The sequence below is a fragment of the Pelodiscus sinensis genome, chromosome 2 (genome assembly GCF_052426305.1).
Source record: "Pelodiscus sinensis isolate ZL-2025 chromosome 2, ASM5242630v1, whole genome shotgun sequence".
Classification (NCBI taxonomy): Eukaryota; Metazoa; Chordata; order Testudines; family Trionychidae; genus Pelodiscus; species Pelodiscus sinensis.
This window is the reverse complement of record NC_143053.1, coordinates 20,260,912-20,275,840: the sequence shown is the minus strand read 5'-3', so window position 1 is coordinate 20,275,840 and position 14,929 is coordinate 20,260,912. Positions and strand designations below refer to the sequence as shown.

The window sequence follows — 14,929 nt, the reverse complement described above, 5'->3', positions numbered from 1 at the left end:
TAGCTTTAACCACCCAGCCCTTATGGTGGTGAGTCCCCATCTCCTCCGTGCCTACCCATGGGAGTGGGGAAGTAGAGAATCCATGAGGACCCAAAGGCCCACCTGGACAGGGCATAGTATAACAGTTTGTTTTTGGCCCCTCTGGGGATTCCTCACTCAGATAAGATCAGAATGGTAACCTCCCTGCCTGTACCAAAGCAGGAGCATATAGATAGATCGAGGGCATCACTTATTCTGAAGGTGTGGGAGCCTCCCTATACCCAGGGATTGTTGCACCCACTTTGATAAAGAAAAATGTATGTACCTGCCCATTTAACATCATGACGAATCTGCGTAGGTTTGATGTGGTTGTCTCAGAGAAACAAAAACATCGAGCTGGTCCAAATAAACGGTACCTACTGGTGTTTGACTACCCAGACAGATCACTCCATCCTGCCCCTCTACATATCCGTCTGTGTGCATAACAGCCCCTCACCGGATGATCCTGACCGTTGATGGAATGCGGCTCTATCGCACTTCGGCAGTGATGAGTAACCTAACATGAGATTCTGAGTGGCACGGCGGAAGTAAGTACCTAGAGGAGGGTTTACACACAAGGCATTTGAGACAGCCATAGAGTTGCTTAACCTGTTGGTGCTAGACTCCCCTACTGTTCAGAAATCATGCCTGGTCCTGGGATTGGAAATGCGTGCTCTCATGGTCTTACAGATGGTCCCAGAGCACCATTCCCAGTGGCTTCTACATTTGCAGTTCCTCTTTGTAGGGTTACATCTAGAGAGAAACAAGTGATTATCTCCCCTGCACTGCCATCACCAGACTCAAAGCTGGTCTCTTTGGTATCAATGGGGCATGCTCCACTGTGGGTTGAGGAAGTCTACTCCTCATTGTGAAAATGTACTCCTATTTATGAAAGAAATTATAGAATCAAATGATGTAAAACTCTTAAGTGAACCAAACTGTACCATAGAATCTCTATGGATAATAATTCCATGCTCTGATAATAAGAATATAACAGCAAAGATATATTACCAACCACCTTACCAGGATGGTGATAATGACTGTGAAATGGTCAGGGAGAGAGGCTATAAAAATAAAAAAAACTTCAATAATAATTGGGGAGGTCAACTACCTCCATATTGACTGGGTACATGTCACCTCAGGATGGGATACAGAGATAAAATTTCTTAACACTTCAGTAACTAATTCTTGGAGTAGCTGGTCCAGGATTCCACAAAGGAGAGGAAATTCTTGATTTAGTCCTAAATGGAGGAAAGGCTCTGATCCAAGATGTGATTATAGCTGAACCACTTTGTACTAGAGACTATAATATAATTAAATTTAACATCTCCGTGGGAAGAAAAATGCCATAGCAGCATTTAATTTCAGAAAGGGGAATTACACAAAAATGAGGTTAGTTAAACAGAAATTAAAAGGCATAGTGCCAAAAGTGAAATCCCTGGAAGTAGCATGGAAACTTTTTAAAGACTCTATAATACAGGCTCAACTTAAATGTATACTCCATATTAACCCCCCCCCCCACACACACACACACACACACAAATAAACAACAAAAAACCCTCAACTCTGGTGATGTCTCAGCTGGAGTGCTGTGTTCAGTTCTGGGTACCATACTTTTAAAAAGATTTGGACAAACTGAAGAAATTCCAGAGGAGAGCAACAAAAAATGATAACAGGTGTAGAAAAACTGACCTACGAAGAAAGGTTAAAAAAACTGGGTACGTTTAGTCTTGTTCAATGAAGACTGTGCATTTTTTTCTTCACTCAGCGCACAGTCAACCTTTGGAACTCCTTGCCATAGGATGCGATGAAGGCTAGAATTTTAACAGGGTTCAAAAAGAGCTAGATAGATTCATGGAAGTAAGGTTCATCAATGACTGTTATCCAGGATGAGTAGGAATGGTATCCCTAACCTCTGTTTCTCTGGAGGTGGGAGACGGGAGGGATCGTGTGAGGATTACCTGTTGTGATCCCTCCCTCTGGGGCATCTGGTATTGGCCACTGTTGGCAGACAGGATACTGGGCTAGATGGTCCTTTGGTCTGACCCATTATGGCCATTCTTATGTGTGTGGGAGGGGAAGGGGTAGTATCTGATAATAGTCTTCAAATATGTTAAGGGCTGTTACAAAGAGGAGACGTGATCAATGCAAATCTGCAGCAAGGGAGTTTTAGATGAGAATACAGACAAAACTTTCTGTCTACAAAGATAGTTAAACACTGGAATTAGCTGTGTGACATCTCTATAGCACATCTTCATAGAATCATAGGACTGGAAGGGACCTCGAGAGGTCATCGAGTCCAGCCCCCTGCCCTCAAGGCAGGACCAAGCTCCGTCTACACCATCCCTGACAGATGTCTATCTAACCTGTTCTTAAATATCTCCAGAGAGGGAGATTCCACCACCTCCCTTGGCAATTTATTCCAATATTTGACCACCCTGACAGTTAGGAATTTTTTCCTAATGTCCAATCTAAACCTCCCTTGCTGCACTTTAAGCCCATTACTCCTTGTCCTGCCCTCAGAAACCAAGAGGAACACATCTTGAATGTGTAGGGATAAACCTATAAATTAATCTGTCATATACCAAATAAATGAATGAATCGCAGTTACCTGTACAAACGGGGGAGGTCCCCCCCCCCCAGTGACAGAGACCCCTGATTGACATAGCCTGAAGGCTTGGTTGTAAAGCTCTATTTTGTTGCCCTGGTTACTTATTTGAAAGGAGTGTTGATAAGCTAGTCATGCCTCACTTGATATCATCATTGGGCCACCTGTTCTGAAATGCTGATACCTTGGAGGGTGTGGTCTTTTGCTCTCTCCTCCCCCTCCCCCGCCCTTGTTTTTTTTTTTTTTTTGTTAACTCTCAGCACAAGCAAGCATTGATGACTAAAGCAGGAAGAGCGAGGGCATTAAATGATGCATTCACAAAAGAACAACTGTGGTGTTACTACTGCATGCTACAGAAGTTAAAATAAAATGGGAGCACCTGGCTACCTGGCTCATTGTCATGATTGGGATTTAGTAATATGTTCCCTTCTTTGGTTTTATTTCTATTACTAGCCAGGAGTAATTGCAGCCAATCTCTGATTAATACAGCATAAGCTTCCTCTGCATCCCCTTTTTTTCTGCTCTGTTCTTGTTTCTGCTCATATGCATACACGACACACTGCACCTGTGCTCTGAAGGATCAAAGAGTTTCTCCTCCCTTTTATCCTACCCTTTTATTCCTGCAGTCTGGAGAGTAAGAGTACGTCCAGACTACAAGCCTCTTTTGAAAGAGGCTTTTTCGAAAAAATCATTCGAAAAAGCCTCTTTAGAAAGAGAGCGTCTAGACTACAACCACTTCTTTCAAAAAAGCGAGCTGCTATTTTGAAAGAGAGCGCCCAGGCAGTCGGGATGCTCTCTTTCGAAAAAGCTCTGTTAGTGTTCAAGAACGCCTTGAACACATTCTTCCTCGTAAAATGAGGTTTACCACGGTCGAAAAAACCACCACGTTCTTTTGATTTAATTTCAAAAGAACGTGGCAGCAGTCTAGATGCAGGGGAAGTTTTTTCGAAAAAAGGCCACTTAAAAAAAAAAACTGTAGTCTAGACACACCCTAAGAAAACAGATATACGAGGGCCTTGAGATTTTGAAAGACAAGGCATAGTGTTTACTTAAGTCAAATTGTAGACTCCACAGAAACACTCATGCACAATGAACGTGCACTGCACCATGCAGAGCCCTGCAGGGCTAAGATCAAAATGGCAGTGTTGCAATACAGGTGGGAACTGTAGAAATATTAACATGTTACCAAACCATTGGTGAGGGAAAATGTGAAGTCTAAGAAAAAGAGAGATCTTAAATAAGTTGCTTCAATAAGAATTAAAGTTAACTAATAGCATCAGAATCTGCAGGTTGGTGCAATAATTGTTTATGTGTATTTTTAACTGGGCTTTAGCTATAGAGCTTTCGACCCACTGTGGTTCAGGATGCCTAATCTGACTTGTATTGTATGACAAGGTTAAAAAAACAGTTCTGAACATTCAGCTGTTCCTAAATAGTGCTCATATGTTTTGCTGCATTGCCCCTATGACATTGTTGTGAAGGACAATAAATTGGAGAGAGTGTTGCTTTATATTTCTTTCTGGAAGAAGCCTAATAAAGATGACTATAGTGAAGATTTTGTTCAATTTGCATAAGCTTAATGTAACCACAATGCAGTATTACACAGTAGATGCAGTATCACAGCACTGGTCTTAACCTAAATGAAGTGTTTGCAGTTTTAAGATTGAGCAATGCCATGTCTTAAAGTTCCTCTTTTATTTTTATTTTTTTGAATGAGCCAGAAGGTTTCTTTCCTAACTTGTTTCGATATGACATTAAGTGAATACTTCTTTTCAGTTACCATGCATTTAAAACCATTTTTTTAAAAAATGCCCGAAGAAGAAAAATCACATGTTCTTTGAGATATTACAATCCATGACATTTTTATGAAACAGGAAACTTGCTGTTATGCAATTACAAAAACACGCTAGTTTCCATATTGCATCAGGTTTTTTTGACCTGGAATTGAAGCATGTGTTGAGAATGTAATGGAAAATACTCATGTCTATGTGAGGAATCAGTTCACCTCATGGATAGGGCACTTGAATGGAACTCAGAAACTTTAGGTTCTGTTGCAGGACTTCTTTGCTGGTTTGTTAAGCAGCCTTGGATAAGCCTTCCTGGGCCATAGTTTCCCCCTCTAGAAAATGTTGGTTAATAAAACTGACACCCCGCCCCTTGTAAAGTGCTCTGCAATCTCCAGATGAAAGATATTATTATTTTTGCAAATGATTGATATTTATAGAGGCATTCAGGTACTGCAAGTGGCAAAGCAAGTACACAACTAGAAAGAGAACTACAATACACTAGGCATGGAAAAATAATGCAGCCCCACATCATACTAGCAGGGGAGAGACTCTGGTAGGCAAGAGGGGCCATAGGTAGGCTGGACTTAGCTATTTCTCTTGCCCATCTCTGGTTAGCATTATGAAGCCTGTGGGTATGTCTACACTGCCACCCTAGTTCGAACTAAGGTGGCTAATGTAAGCATTCGAAGTTGCAAATGAAGCCCGGGATTTAAATATCCCGGGCTTCATTTGCATCTTGCCAGGCGCCGCCATTTTTAAATCCCCCTTAGTGCGGACTCCGTGCCCACGGCTACACGCGGCATGGAGTAGGTAGTTCTAATTAGGCTCTAAACTACCGGTACACCTCAGCTTCATTTGCCAGTTCGAATGCCTACATTAGCCACCCTAGTTCGAACTAGGGTGGCAAAATGTAGACATACCCTATGAGGGCCCCATTGGTTAAGTCATTTTGAAGCTTGTGTGGGCCCCTGATGGCAAATTCCACCTGCCTTCCTTCTTATCTGGTCTCAATCTAAAGTTTTGATGGAATCCACACATTCCCATGGAACATTTTCATTCTGTTGAAACAGGATGTTTCCAACGAAAACTTTTGACTCACTCTGGTTTTGAGAGAGGTGTGGATTAAATGGGACTAATGATTGATGGCACATTGCAGGTGGGGAAGTGATTTTTGGCAATATAAGTTCCAAGATTTATAAAGTATTTTTGTTGAGGGATGCGATGGATAAGGTTCTGTATTTGCAAGGTCCTAATTCAAAATGCATATGTTTGGACTAGCTTTTTTAGGGTTGGTCAGATTTACAGAGGTAGGATGGTTTGAACAGTAGGGCTATGTCTACACTGCAGAGTTTTTGTGCAAAAACAGTTGTTTTTTTGCACAAAAACTTGTGGAGCATCCACACTACAAGCCTGTTGTTGCACAAAAAAAAGTACAGTAGATCGTTAGAAGACAGGGCTTTTTGCGCAAGAGTTATTCCTCTCATGAGGAACAAGCCTTTTTGCGCAAGAGCTCTTGCGTGAAAAGGCATGTGTGGACAGCCAACAGGAGTTTCTTGTGCAAGAAACCCCTATGACTAAAATGGCCATCAGAGCTTTTTTGCGCAAGAGAGCATTCACATTGCCATGGACGCTTTTGCGCAAAAGCACACGGCAGTGTGGACACACTCTTGCATAAGAACTTTTGCGCAAGAACTCATGCGCAAAAAGTTCTTGCGCAAGAATCCTGCAGTGTAGATGTAGCCTAGGAGTAGAACAAAGGAATAAGGATCCACTTCTCAGATACATTGATACTGTACCTTCTTGTGGCTGGTGTTATGTTATTTTCCTATAATGAACTTTCTAATCTTTGTTTTCCTTTGTCCTTCCTGTGGCACGTCTGAGACTTCAACTCAGTACTCATATAATCGTTGTGGTTTCACATAGACCTACTGTTTCCAGTTAAATGGCATGGATTGTAATTATGAGTAGGGTTTATTTTCCGCAAGCCTGTTTGTTTGAATTTGTTTGGTGGTTAGAATGGAGGAATCTGATCTCCTCAGATTTTCCATAAAGAGTGAGTCCGGTGAATTTATCATCAGTCACAGAGGTAAGCCCTACATCCTTTGATAGAGTCTTTTCAATCCAGAGTCCAGAATTTAGTGAATAATGAATTATTGTTTGCCATCACCTCCCACAGATTTTTGAAGTTCTGACTTCTCGCACTTGCTTTTGTAGGCTGAGACAGTGTGCTAGAGCATGGGATCTGTCTGTCAATATTGGCATGCCAGGCTGGTAGAATTGGAATCATGGAGAATGTTCTTCATTTCCGAGGAGATTGTACGCCTTTTTCACCCAATGGAACTTCCAGAAAATGAGAGAGAAAGATTATCCGATCTTATAACTCACTTTGAATAGTGTGTGTATAATATATTACTAATTGCTTAATCAGTATCTAACTTCAGGTGTCTTCTTGTCACTTTCGTTTTTATTTACATCAAGTCCTAAAGGGCCTGTGGCCTAGTAGTTTCAAAGCCTTGTTAAACATGCACTGTCACTTTTTGAGGTTTCATGACATTGAAATGTAACTTTAGAGGCATCCAGTGATGTAAAGAATTCTTGTTCTCCTCTGCATTCCTACTAAGTAAGGTGGTTTAGCAACTTATTGATTTGTACCTCCAGCTTCCCTAAAGTTGTCAGGAATCCAGTCAGTGGGGATAAGGCAGGCTCCTTGCAGCTCCTGGAAGCAGCCAGAATGTGCCAGTGACCCCTACTTCCAGGGCGATCAGGCAAACTTCACATGCTGCTCCTGCCCCCAGTGCCGGCTGTGCACTGCATTGGCTGGGAACTGCAGACAGTGGGAGCTTGGGGAACGGTGCCTGCAGGTGTGGGCAGTGTGCACCATGCAGATCTGTCTGGTCACGCTGCTGCCTCTGGATCACATATAGGAACCAGGAGCCAGGGTTTTGTTTCTACTAGTGGTGCATATTTACATATGCCTCAGTGAACATAAAAATATATTCCACACGTGGATGGAAAAAATTAGAGGGAACATTGCTTCTTATGCAAACATTTTTGAAATTGTTAGCATGTAAGTGAAGGACTGATTTGTAAACAAACAACAAATTGCTTTGCTTTGGTAACAGCACTAAATTTGCAATTGCAGGGCTGTAGTAACATATTACAGGCCACTTTTGTTAAATCAGAGTGTGTTTTGCAACACAAGCAAGCTTTCAAACAGTGTCATATTTTACTACAAGGTCCGCTTTGGCTTGGTTGGCAAATCAAATTATCACTTGCCTTGTGTCAGAAGTCAAAAGCCTTTGAAGTACCTGCTGCAGCTAGCTTACATACTTTGTTCTCCCTCTTCAAAAAATCAAACCTAATTGTTCTCCACCCGATATCAGTAAACTTGCAAGAAAAGTTCAACTCTTGCTAGCCTCACTGGCAAAGATAACTGGTTCTTAAATACCTGACTGTAGCTGAAGAAAAGATCAGGTCAGACCTCTCCAATCACTACAGAAATGTACTTGTGTGACTGACATAAATCAGGCCTCTTCCCGCCCCTCTAACCAGTGGCTCAGATCTTTTGCCTTGCTCTGCCACTCTGCCATTTTTCCCCTTGCCTCAGAAGCTCTCTTGTACCTTGCTCACTCTGCCAATGCCTCCTCTCTGACTCAGGATGCTGATGCCTGATGTCACTCAGCCTACCCCACATCTTTCATTGTTCTTTGTCCAGCAGGCAGAAAAAAATGGATATTTCAATGTGCACAGATAGCACTTCTTGTCTCAGAGTTTTCAATGACCATGTGCTCAGAGGACTAGACCTGGGGGAGGGGAGGAGACCTGCAATCTTGAGCATTCTGTGCATCCAAGTCAGCTTCCCCATGTGAATTGTGCTGTGGGGCATCAAAAGTTGATTTTCCGCTCTCCTCTTACCCAGCCCCTGTGGGGAAACTGACATGGATGTAGAGAGCACTTGGTGTCTCGGCTCGCACCCTCCTGCCCCAAAACTCCGCCCCTGACGACTGTCCACCCTGTACTGTGGCCTTTTGTAGTCAAGTTCTCAGAGAAGATCTCTCTTCTATAAGTGTACAACCTAAGGCCCTAACCCTGCAAAGACTTGAACAGATGTTTAATTTTACCCATTGATGTCAAGTTGGGAGCCAGAATAGATAGGGCTGGGGAAAGGATACAACAGAAATCAAAGACCACTGTAAACTTCACGACACACAGTGACATAGGGACTCCTATAGCATCACCCCCAGGCTGTAGCAGAGGGAGCCTCCTTTCCACTGTGGGAGCATGGGTGATGGTAAGGGACTCTCTGCCCTCCTGGGAGTAGGGCCATTCTCCCAAGGGCAACAGGAGCAGCAACAGGAAAATCCGCAGCAGTTGGGCAGCAGTATGGGGGGCTTTTTCCCCCCTGTGAGAATGAACAGGTTTACACTTGGAGAGTCAGGAGTGGCTGCAAGGGTCCCTCAAGTACATAGTCCCATAGTAAGGGGGTATCTGCCCAGGGGGGTTTGGGGAGCTGGCACACCACCCTTTTCCTGTGCTGTGCTCAGCCCTCTCTGTTGGGGCAGCAGTAGATCTGGCATCCCATTGAGATAACCACACCTAGAGCTATTGTCATCCGTGACAATGGGCAGTCATCACTGAATCGGTTACACCTGCGTCACATTTTCAAGCTTTCCTTCACAACCATAGTCTAGACCATAGGTTCCCAAACTGAGGGGGGGGGCGCCTCCTGGAGGGGCATGAAGAAATTTTGGGGGGGAGGCATTCCAGCCCCCCTCTTCTCAATTCCCTCCCAAAAAAGATCTCGGTCCATGGGGGGAGGAGAGGATGGAGTGTCCTGGGCAGACTTCAAAATGGCTGTCTTAAAAGGACAATTCCTGCTCTGCTCTTAAAAGACCAACTTTTTTTTTTTTTTTGCTTAACAAGTTTTGCTGCTATTTGTGTGTGTTTGTGTGTGTGTGAGAGGGTTTCTCAAAAATCAAAAAGGGGGCGTGATGCCAAAAATTTTGGGAACCACTGGTCTAGATCATGGTTCCCCTTGCTTGGAAACAGTGAACCAGAGCCACAAGGCTCCATGGCTATGGACCCATTAAGTGAACAAAGCAGCATGTACCTGCTAGCGACTTTCTCAAAGTGGGCCTGAGGAACACTTTGAAAAACTGGTCTGAAAACTTGCTGTTGATTTGGATAGTGGAGGTTTTTTGTTTGTTTTTTTTAAGAGGAGGGACTGCTTCTTTTTAAGCATGAATTCTGCTATACTCGCACTACTGCAGGAGCTGGTGCTCCAGGCTATCGATCTGTGCGTCTAGGGCTTGATCCAGCCCTGCTGGTACTTTTTTTAAAAAAGACACAGCTTTGTGTTTTTATATTGCATGATTAAATTTATGCCAATGACTGGGAGAAACTGAACTAGAAATTACTGAATTTTGCAAATTAGCATATAAGTGAATAAACACAAATAAAAATTAAATAAAATGATTGCACCACAAATTATACTCTTGCTGCTTGATTTAACCACTATGGTATACTTTTGTGTCTGTCTCAATTAGGGTTTTCTAGAGCACTAATCTCTGAGATATGTGAGCGCTAATTTAGAAGTAAATGTTCTGTAATGTGTCAAAATAATGAAGCCTTAGTCATATGAGACAGTATGCAGCCCTCTTCTGTTGTATCTTCTCAGAACAAGTGGAATATGCACATTATAAGGGTAGGGGCAAGGATTAGTTAAGGGTAAATTAGTGAGGTTCTACTGCACTGTTATATGTTAAAAACTGATATTGAAAACATACATATATAATGTGAGAGCAAATGATCTGTCCAGTGAAAAAATATGTAACTATATGTTGTTCTATGAACAATCTGATCTGATGCGAGGGCAGACAGTGAGGTGTTGTTTCTGTGATTGGGTACTATCGATACCTATTGTAGATGTTAATTGGTATGCCCAAATCTCTGTGCCTCAGTTTCCCAATTTGTAAAAGTTACTATAACACGTTTTGACCTCTGAATAAATCTGTGTAAAGCTTAGTTAGCTAATATTTGTTAACCAATGCTTGATCCAGAGATAAAATGAAAATGTTAGCTTTGCATGAAAACGGAGTGAATCAAAATAAGATATGCAATGGCAAAATTCATTGTAGCATTTTACCAAAAAAAAATTACCTTACGGCATGATGGGAACACATTTTAATACAATAGTGGACACTGATTAGTTAATTAATTATAATTCGTAGCAAGGTACTATGTGTGTTACAAATGAGACTCATTGCAGATTTTTGTAGCAATGGGAGCCAGGATGTGGAAAAGTTTAATCTCAGAAGAGTTCTTAAAGTCAGTAACTAAAAGCACTAAAAGTAAAATGTATGTATATATTTTAGTTGCATCTGTCAACATCTGAAGGTCAGCAACAATAGGCAAAGATCAAAATAAATGGTTATGTATTGTAACAGTAGCTCTTTGAAGTGTTATGCAGATGTGTATTCCACTTAACTGTGTGCATACACAGCACATCGGAGCCAGAGAAATTTGCCTAGCAGTACCCATCGAGGAATGGGTTTCGCACCTCAAGGCCATACCCTCTCCCTCCCCAAGGCTATATATTGCATCACTACCACCACCCTTCCTATCCTTCTCCTCTATCAGTTCTTAGTCACTGAACACCTTAACCTGAATAAATGGAGCAGTGTCTTCCATTTAGGTGACTCACAAGCAGTTCCCTCCAAGAAGCAGGGCTTGGACTCTTCCATAACAGGGACTGTGGGACTGTTCTACCAAAGCTTGCATCTGCCATGGAAGGTGAAGGTATTATATAATGGTTTGGGAACATATGTATCAGCAATCACATAGCAGCCCTGCAAATGTCCAATATGGAAATGTCACTAAGGAATGCTATGGATGTGGTTTGCACCCTTGGAGAATGAGCTGATGCCCACTTAGGGGGCATAGCTAAGGCTATTTCATATGACATCTTGGTGCAGGATGTTATCCATTTGGAGATCACCTGCAAAGAGACCATTTGTCCTTGCATGCAGTCTGAATATGACACAAACAAACAAGAAGGACCTGATATCTAAGGTATGAAGAAGGTCCAGAGCAGCAAGCCAGATGTTCTGAGACAACATGGGGAGAATAGAATAGTTCATAGTGATCATTTGGAACCTTGTTTACCTGATATATTTGTTGAGGCCATCTAGGTCGAGGATGGGCCTTATCCCTCACTTGGATTTGGATATGAGGAATAGAAGCTATGACCCCAGTGTTCTGGGAGAACCACCTCCTCCACTCCCAAAGCCTGCAGAGAGAGGACCTTCTTGAAGAGTCCCTAAAGGAACGAGGAGGCGGGAAGAGGGACGGAAAGAGGTTAGGGGGAAACAAACGATATAACCAAATCTGACTTGGCTTAGGACCCAGCTGACCCAGGGATTGAGCCCCAAACATTGAGAAAGCAGGCCAACCTGTTCCCAAAACAGGGGAATGAGAAGGAAGGAGCAATGACTGGAACAGTATTCAGGATGACGGCGTCAAAATGGACACTTGGAAGGTTCTGGGGGAAGGCGGCATCTTCTAGAAGAGTCAATATTTCATTCACGCATTCAATTTGCGAGGAAAAAAATGTAATGTGATTAACTGAAGTATTCTTGGCCCACCATTTTTATTCCCTTTTCACACAGAAAGTTCATACTTATTAACACAGCCCTTGATCTATCAACCCTTTATTCACATTCTGCTTAATAACATAAGGAATCCCTTCATCTGAAAGGAACTGTTCATGTTAGTAAGAATTTGCAAGTTGGGGTCTGTAGTTTAAAATGTCTGCCTTAGGGCATGGTACTAATTCAAAGTCTATGTGTGACTGAGACCGCAAAGACCTATGTGCGTATTCTCCTATGTAATCTCTACAGGATGTACAGTAATTGGAAAAACCTACTTTCCTGCTTTCCCTTCATAATCCAAAGCATTCAGCAGCAACATCATATATATGGGTGATTTATCTAAAGTATGGTAAATTTCTATTGTTCTCTGTTTTAGGTGTTGTTTACTTACCCTGACACTTAAAATATATTTGAATAATACTAATTGCACATGGGAAGATATACCTCCAGAAACTGTTATAAATAGTTCTTTATTATCATTATTTGTAAAACCATAAAAGATTAGGGTTAGAAGAGACCTCAGTAGGTCATTTAATCCAACTCCTGGCTCATAGCAGAACCAGCTGCAACTAAATCATCCTAGCCAGGGCTTTGTCAAGTCTGGCTTTAAAAACTTCTAAAGATGGCAATTTCACCATCTCCTCTAGGCAACCCATTCCAGTGCTTCACCACACTCCAAGTGAAAGAGATTTTCCCAATATCCAATCTAGATCTCCCCCACTGTACATTAATACAATTGCTCCCTGTTCTGTCATCAGCAACCACAGAGAATAGCCTAGCTACATCCTCGCTGGAACCCCTCTTCAAGTAGTTGATGGCTGCTATCAAATCCCCCCTCGTTTTTCTCTTCTGCACACTACATAAGACTAGTTTCATCAGCTTCTCTTCATAAGTCATGTGCTCCAGTCCCCTAATCATTTTTATTGTCCTCCATTGGATTCTCTCCAATTTGTCCACATTCTTTCTGTAATGGGGGCCCCAAAACTGGCTGCAGTACTCCAACTGTAGCCTCACCAGTGCTGATTAGAGGGGAAATAATCACTATCCTCAACCTGATGGTAATGTTCCTAATAATGCAGCCTAATGTGCCCACCTAGATTTGACCTACCCTGTCACCAATGGTCCCTGCTGAACAGGTTCCAGACCAAGCAAGATCAGTGGAGCCTTTGTGACAGGCCTTTGTAACAGCCGTTTGTGCAGCTGCAGCAATAATACAGTCAATGAAGCATATTGTTGACGAGTGCCTGCTGACTAGGTTCATTGGTGGTTTACAAGAACTGCATCATGCCAGTGAAGATGCCATCTGTTGGTTAGAGGATTAGGCACTTGCTAAATAAATATGGTGTTAACCTTCTTAGCAATAAGGACACCCTGTTGATTTATATCCAATTTCTCATCCACTATAATCCCCAAGTCTTTTTCTGCAGAACTGCCATTTAGCCAGTCAGTTCCCAGCCTGCAGCTCTGAATGGGATTCTTCCATTCTAAGTGCAGGACTCTGCACTTGTCCTTGTTGAACCTTATCAGATTTATTTTGGCCCAGCCCTGTCTAAGTAACTCTGGACCCGATCCCTACCCTTCAGCATATCTACCTGTCACCCCATCTTAGTGTTATCTGCAAATGTCCTGAGGATGCAATCCAGATAATTAATAATCTGTAGTATTGCAATAGCACAGAGAGACCAGCTCCCCATTGTGCTAGGCAGCATAAAAACTTAACAAAAGAACAGCCCAAGCCAAAACGAACTTAGGTCAGGGTCAAATTAGGAGCAAGGTTTAGAACACTCGAGTCCATAAAGAACTGCAGATCTAGTCATAGCACTGGAATTTAGTCTGGCACTGTCAAACCTGGATGCCTAAATTTAGCTCCTAAATACAAGCAGCGTGACTTTCAAAACTAATGAGCATCCCTCAATATCACTGAAATCAGTAGCAGTTAAAGGTGCTCAGTGCTACTTTTACTTAAGTGTCTTATTTTGAACATCTAGATTTGAAAATATTGGCCAATATCATGGCACATTTTAAAATATTGGCCAATATCATGTGGCACATTTTAAAAAACTGTTTAGTTTAAAATTACATCTATACATTCCAGGCTTTAGAGCCTTACCTAACTGCTTTGGCGTCCAAACATCACCAGCATTTGTAACAGAAGAGAACCTCCACGAAATCTAAATCGTAATTTGCCTATTGTTTTAGTATGAAGAAAACTTTGGGTTTTTTTCTACTGGTTTTCACAAGATGGTTTGTATTTCCATGAAATAACAGTGTGTTTATGATACACTGAAGATTACATGTGTTCATTTCCATGAAAAGCATAAGACAAAAGGTTGATAAAATGGGTGCCTAATTCAGATAATTGTTACTTGCTTTCTTTATAGTACCTGTTTCTGTATTTACAGGCAATTGTGTCTCCTTCAGTTTTTTTTCTTTAGACTTGCTAATGGTTCTATTGAAGGGCCTTTTCTGCAAATAAAACTTGCCAATCTGTTTTATTGGTACTTCTCAATCTTGTTATTTGTTGATTCGCCAGGATTTGAATGAATGAGGCCTTCTTAACAAAAATGTTCTCTAAAAATAGTCATGTCCTGGTTACTAGCCTGAATGTATATTCACATTAGAATAATCCCAAAGCCATTTTGACACTTTGTCAGTTGGAGGAGGGTATGAGGTGGGCGATTTGGACAGGGAAGGAGGAAGAAGATGTAAAAACAAAATATAACTAATAGAAAGAGATGGTGCAATGAAAAGTGTCTCTGACACCACCAGCAGCAACAGTGGGGGTTCTGTACTCAGCATGCTCCAGTGGTTTAGTGTTTGGATTACAGCCTGGGTTCCATAAAGGGTGGAGGCTGCCTGACAATAGA

At 42.0% G+C, this 14,929-nt stretch overlaps 1 protein-coding gene across 1 annotated transcript in view; it reads left to right on the top strand.

The window, feature by feature from the left end:
• Nucleotides 1-14,929, top strand: part of NSMCE2 (NSE2 SUMO ligase component of SMC5/6 complex) — a 176,636-nt gene that overhangs the window by 152,110 nt on the left and 9,597 nt on the right. The window lies entirely within an intron of this gene.